Source organism: Alligator sinensis, unplaced genomic scaffold (assembly GCF_000455745.1).
Source record: "Alligator sinensis unplaced genomic scaffold, ASM45574v1 scaffold237_1, whole genome shotgun sequence".
In the NCBI taxonomy this organism is placed as follows: domain Eukaryota; kingdom Metazoa; phylum Chordata; order Crocodylia; family Alligatoridae; genus Alligator; species Alligator sinensis.
In genome coordinates this window covers 2,492,439-2,498,569 of record NW_005841849.1, presented here as the reverse complement: position 1 = coordinate 2,498,569, position 6,131 = coordinate 2,492,439, and the positions used below count along the sequence as shown (strand labels likewise).

At 42.3% G+C, this 6,131-nt stretch overlaps 1 long non-coding RNA gene across 1 annotated transcript in view; it reads right to left on the bottom strand.

Annotated features, from left to right (window-relative positions):
- Nucleotides 1-926: 926 nt before the first annotated feature.
- LOC102375020 overlaps nt 927-6,131 on the bottom strand; it is a 5,960-nt gene continuing 755 nt past the window's right edge. Inside the window, exons 2-4 of the long non-coding RNA XR_322929.1 lie at nt 4,134-4,202; nt 3,024-3,079; nt 927-1,283 (exon numbers count right to left, since the gene is read on the bottom strand). This is a non-coding gene — a long non-coding RNA (uncharacterized LOC102375020). The remainder of the gene's footprint in view (nt 1,284-3,023; nt 3,080-4,133; nt 4,203-6,131) is intronic.

The following is a 6,131-nucleotide window of genomic DNA, read 5'->3' as shown; positions in this document are numbered from 1 at the left end:
ACTCAGCACACAGTATTTTATACACTGTAGTACATACAATATGTAGTAGGGCTGTGCAAAGCTCCAGTCCCCGATTTGATTTGGCTCAATTTGGTGGCCGAATCACCAAATCAAATCAGAGGACCCCTTAATCTCTCCAAATCGAACTGGAACCCTCCGAATTGATTTGGAGCGATTCGGACATCAACGCAGCTTTAAATGTTTTTTCTGCATACCTCTAGGTACCAGGTGGCTCATGAGTGATGCACTGCTGAGGCGTAGGGGGCTCCCCAGTGCACTCAGCAGTAGACCCAGAAGTATTGGTGCCTCCCAGATCTGGGGGGGCACCTAGGGTCCCCCCCACAGTCAACTGCGAAGCTGGAGGGATCCCAGCATGCTCCCCAGCAGACCCAGAAGTACTTCCAGTCCACCGAGCATGTGGAGGGCCTCCCTGTGCTCCTGTGGGACACTCCATGCACCCCAGCATCACAGCAAGCCGCACCTGCTACCTCAAGGTATGGAGGAAAAAAAAAATAAATAAATAAAATTTAAAAGCTGCATCTGTGTCCGAATAGCCGATTCTCTGAGTCAGCATCAAATCTTCAGATTTGGATTTGGCCAAACTGAATCAGGGACAGTGATCCAAATCCAAATAATCGAATCTCTGTCCCCGATTCAGGCCGAACCCAAATCCAAATCGAATAGGGCCCATTTTGCACACCCCTAGTATGTAGTAAATGGTAGGGCACATAGTATTTTATAGAGCCTTATGTTCAAAGCACAGTTTCCATAGACTTCAGTCACAGCTGCCAGTGCTCAGTGGTTTAGTTAATACAACTACTTCTTTGCTATAACCATACTAGTTCATTCAAGAGTTGAGGTATTTCTGCACAGCACTGCCTTGTGCCATGTAAACACCAATCTGTTGACTCACAATATATTGCCTGTTTTAGGGTGGACAAAGTAAGATCATGCACCAAGCAAATGATTCTTTATTTTCTTGCTAGGAAACAGGATGATTAGCTTTCATTTTTCTTATTTCATGTTTTGATCCAACAGAAGCAACATTCAGATGAAAAGCCAGCCCATGCTTGCTGTAAGATCATCCCAGGAGGCAGCAGCAGGAGGGCAGGAGTCAGGGCAACGATGGTACTGCTCTCTCAGTGGGCACCCAGGGCTGGTCACTCACCCCTCATTATGTTACTGTGTAAGATAGGATGCGTCTAAACTGCACAGCATTGGCCTCACTGCTCAAATTCAAGAAGAATCCAGATGTCATGGTCTCAAAAACGGGAGCATTCATACTATCAAGAAATCAGAAAAAAAAAAAAAAAAAAAAATCAAGGCTGAAGCCTGCCAGTCCCTTGTGCTTCCCCAACATCCTTGGAAAGCCATAAGTATTTTTCATCTCCCACAGCATGGCAATATGGTGTCAATTGTAAGGTAACCAACACACTGCGTTACAGTAAAAGATACAGGCTCCTAACTGAGATTTTGCCCCTAAGGGTCGCATACATACATATGACAGTCCTTGCTCAGAAGTCAAAATCTAAACAAAACAAAGGCAGGGGGAAAAATTAAATTATAACTTTCCAGATGAAGATGTGAAATTGTTTACGGTCCACATGCATAGAGGCATTTAGGTGCTTATATGGGAATTGGGACCACAATACCCTTCAGAGCCCCACTGATGCATAATCTGGGTGGTAGTGGGGACATTTAGAGAAGCTAGAGGGAGAATTTGTCCCATGTGTATTTGACAGAGAAGGTAAGTATACTTAATTCTGTACACAACTAGAACAATATCAAATTGGCTGGAAAAAAGTTTCAGGTTCAGAATTGAGCATCTTTGGTATGAATGACAGCTCCCATTGAGACCATAATGTGTTGAGAGAGAAAATAGTACAGACAGTAACTGCAGTGTAGGTATTGTTGGTCTTTCCCATAATATTTTGTTAAAATTAGTGGATCACTAGAAGAGCTGTAGCTAAAAAACCAAGGACATTTACAGCAAGGAAAATGATAATGCATCTATATTTTATTCATTAACAAAGATGAGTTTATGATGCATCTTATGCTGGATATCCAGACATCTCCTAGGCTGACAGCTTTAATGATACCAAATCATGAAGGTAAGAAGTCATGTTTGCCACTATTATGGGCTGTTTACATACATACCCTCCCTGTATTTTGTCTCACATCTCCGTCAAAGTGTTTGGAATTTAGGATGCTGAGCATATTTGACGTGGGACCTTTACAAACATCTGATCTGCTTTAAATGGGTAAGGGGGAAGCAGAGATAATCCCTGATCAGTATTCCTGAACAGAGTAGGCAAGTAAGACCTTCTTCAGAAAGAAAAAGTTAAAATCACTATTAGCTAAGGTAAACTGCTTTGTTATTAAGCCACAAACCATTAGAATCTGTCCTTGATATGGACTCAAGCTTTGTGCACGGTCTGTATGTTTGTCAGATGAGAGCACACTATCTCTTAAGCAGAAGAAAAGCAGTATTCTCTGCATGTGATGTTTGCAAGAAGGGTATGTACACTTTGATACCTATAAGCAACTCATCAAAAGATCACATTGATCTTCCCACGCACAGCACAGAATATATATCTTGAGAAATGCTCCAAGAAGTCTCCATATACAGAAAACAAGTTCTGATGTACTCACCACCTCAGCAGGCAGACTTGAGACTAGAGTATTTCATTCAGAGCTGGCAATTGTGATGTATACACGTGTTCAAGCACTAATGTGAAAGTGAGACATATAGCCCAAGTATTTTATATTCAACCGGCCAGTATTCAAGCACTATCATTTATCTCTCCAAGTAGTTCATACAGAGCGTTCGCCTTGACTTATACATCAAGCGTTTTATACTCACAGGTACAGTGTGTTCAACCCTTGATTTATATCCAAGTATTTTATACTCACTGGTACAGTATTCAAGCCTGATTTATAGCAGGGTTGAGTGAACCAATTCAAACAAAATCCTGTTCAGCCTGAGCCTCCACCCCATCCCTTGAACCAAAACAAAATCTAACCTTTTCTTCAGACTCCAAGGAGCTGAGTCAACTGATTCGTTCTCCTTTGCGGGTACCTGCAGTTCCCAGTTTCAGTCAAAAGCGTGGAGGAAAAAAAAAAAAACCCAAAGAAAAGCGCTTAATATGTTAAAGATTTTAAACGATTGTCACTGGGCCTGATTTCTTAGCTACGTGTACCATTCCCTTTTATATGACAGTAAGAACCCACCATACAAAGATGGTTTCTGACTCAGAGCTCAAGGTCTGCAGGATAGGCAGAGTTCAGCAAATCGAGTAGGAAGAACCACAACGACCGCTCCCCACACACTTCAGTACCATCATATTGACTTCTGATGGCTTAAATTAAAAACAAATTTTCTGAAGTTAGAGGCTTGGTGATGCCACTGTGGAATTTGCAAGGGTGATAAGAAAAGGTCTGGACCTGTGCTGAAGATTGAAGAAAATTACTGTTCTTTGTTGCAGAGCGAAATGAAGAAAGTGTCACAGCACCTTTTTTGGCCTTCAAAAAAGTAAACTGAGTTGTATTTACTGAGATACTATGAATTTAAGGCAAGCTGCCTCCTTGCCATATATTCTCTGGAGCAAAGAGAACCCCCAAAAAGTGACAGGACTGTTGTTCCAGGGACTCTGGCCTTAACCCCAAATCCAGTGATGCCTTTGGGGAAAAAAAAGTCTTGCTGTTTTCTAATGAGCTTTGCATTAGTTTTACAATGTGGAGGAATGGGCCACCCAGATACCTTCCAAAAAGGTTAGAAAATTTGGTTAAGCATTATGTGGATGCCATTTTAAGCTTCTGAAAGTTACAATTTAGGCATCCTGGCAGGATAAATTACTTTGTTACCATGCAATGCTGGGCTTCCCCACCTTTTGTCTGATGATCCCCAAAACTTTTATTGGTCACAGCGTTTGCAGTATTTCCAGCTGCTAAACAACACATTGGGCAGAGGCAAAATATTCTAACACTCCTCCATCAAATCTTCTAACAGCAATGCTCTAATTATTACCAGGATGTTTTGTGCAGAAAAAAAAAAAAAAAAAACCTGGTTCAGAGGAGTAAGGTATCCTCAACCTGAGCCAAGGAATCATGGTGGCAATATATGCAGCACAAACCTGGACTCTGCTACTGGTAGATGTCCTGGGAGATGAATCCCAGTATCATAAGCAGCCATGAATGTCCAACTTGAAAAAGAAAAAAGGAGGGGGGAGGGGGCATTATTTGGCATTGACAACTCCAGATGACTTCCAGACTATGGCTTTGATCTAGAAATGAACTCCATGTGGACAGGTTCTTGTACCAATGTGAAATCCTGTTCTAAACAGTACATCATGCAACGGCTGGGGCCAGCACAAGGACATGTCAGACCAAGTCATCTCTGTGCTCACTACAAATCGAGCTGGCCAAATGAGTTCTGCACTCCCTAAATACATTTTTAGACAGTCGCATTTAAATTTCTACTTTACAGGGGCAAGTACTTCAAACTCAAATGAAACTTCTCTTTCTTGTATGTCCTCTTTGTCACCAAATGGAATTCCAAGACAATTTCTAGGTTTTATTTTCCTGCTTTTTTATAGCAACTTTTCAAAGTTCTCTTAGCTTTTTAGGAACTAGTGGCAACATTTTATATTTATTTTTACACTTTCTCTTGTCATCATTTTTGGAAAGCTGAAATTTTGAATAGAGAACGAAGTAAAGAAAAAGCTGAACCATCATATTATTGCATTTACTGATTTTTAAAAATGTACAGAAAGTGAGAATAAGATTATTCAAAGTTTGGACTATTTTGTTTTTTTTTAAACCAATGACAATTTGAAATCAAAATTAATATTTTAATTTTGCTTTGAAGATTGCCAGCAACTTTTCCAATCATAAATATTTTTTTTCCAGAAAATAGTGTTTGCCAAAATGCTGGTTTTTGGTTGAAAGCATTCAGCCAGCTGCAGCTACAACTATAAAATTTTCCTACCTTTAAATATAAGTGTTTTAGAAACAGAATCATCCACATATACATACCCAATACATACAGAGTTAGTTTAACAGTATAATACAATGCATATCCCTTTTTGCCTATTGTCTACAGTATAATTAACATTGGTTATCTATATAATCAGGTAAGTGATCCGTCTTTTCAGCTCCAGTGCCTACTTTGCAATTTAACTGTATTGCATAATTGGCACCAGAAATGGTGAAGGGAAGTAGCTGTCAAAGGGCTGCTATCAGAAGCCTTGAAAATTATAGAAGCTAATCAGCATTGAAGCTATTACCACAACGTTGTTTATATTAAGCCCAGATAAATGCATAGCCTTTTCCCAGTCCTAGAACTATGCACTTAAGCACAGCACCCTATATGAAAGATCAGCAGGCACAAGGAATCCTTCCCATGTGTCCAAGGAAAAGCCTAGAACAGCAGCATCCTGCAGAAGCAGAAATCCTGGTTTTCTGTGTTTAAAATTCACAAATTCTCCAATAAAAAAAAAGGAAATTCTGATTAAAAAACCCCCAAATCCAGAATTAAAATGAAATACCACTGTCACGGCAGGGTCCTTTAGGAGGGCCGTGATCTCCTTAAGGCCCTCTCTCCATGCCAATTCGGCCCAAGGGCACCCTCGATTCTCGCCCGCCACGTCTTTGCTGTTGAATAAGGTTGGGAGGCTGCCTTACAACTCCCTGGGCACAGATAGCCGGGACCTCTGTCCCCGTATGTTCTCGGACCCCCTGGGGGTCTCCCGGTATAACGGGTGCTCCTCAGGCACCCTAGCCTTATGGGCTACGCGTGGCTCCTACCACCCCTAATACCACGCCCCAAGCCTCGCTGATGTACTAGACATTGGACTGTCACCATAAGCGTATGCCCCCCCCCCTCTCTCTGTCTCGGGCCTTCTCCAACATGTCGCCCCTCTCGGGCCTCACCGGTCCTTTGAGACCACCGCACTACTGCCCTCTCTGGCACGGGCTCACCGCGCCGCTATCCCCTTTTCGGGGGACAACCGCAGCACCTTGCCCTTCTCCTGGGGCGCTGTGCCACTAACCCCTTCCGTCGGGGTCCACCGCGGCACCCTGCCCCCATCCTGGGTTTCCCTACGGTGCAGGCCTATTACCAGGTCCGCCAC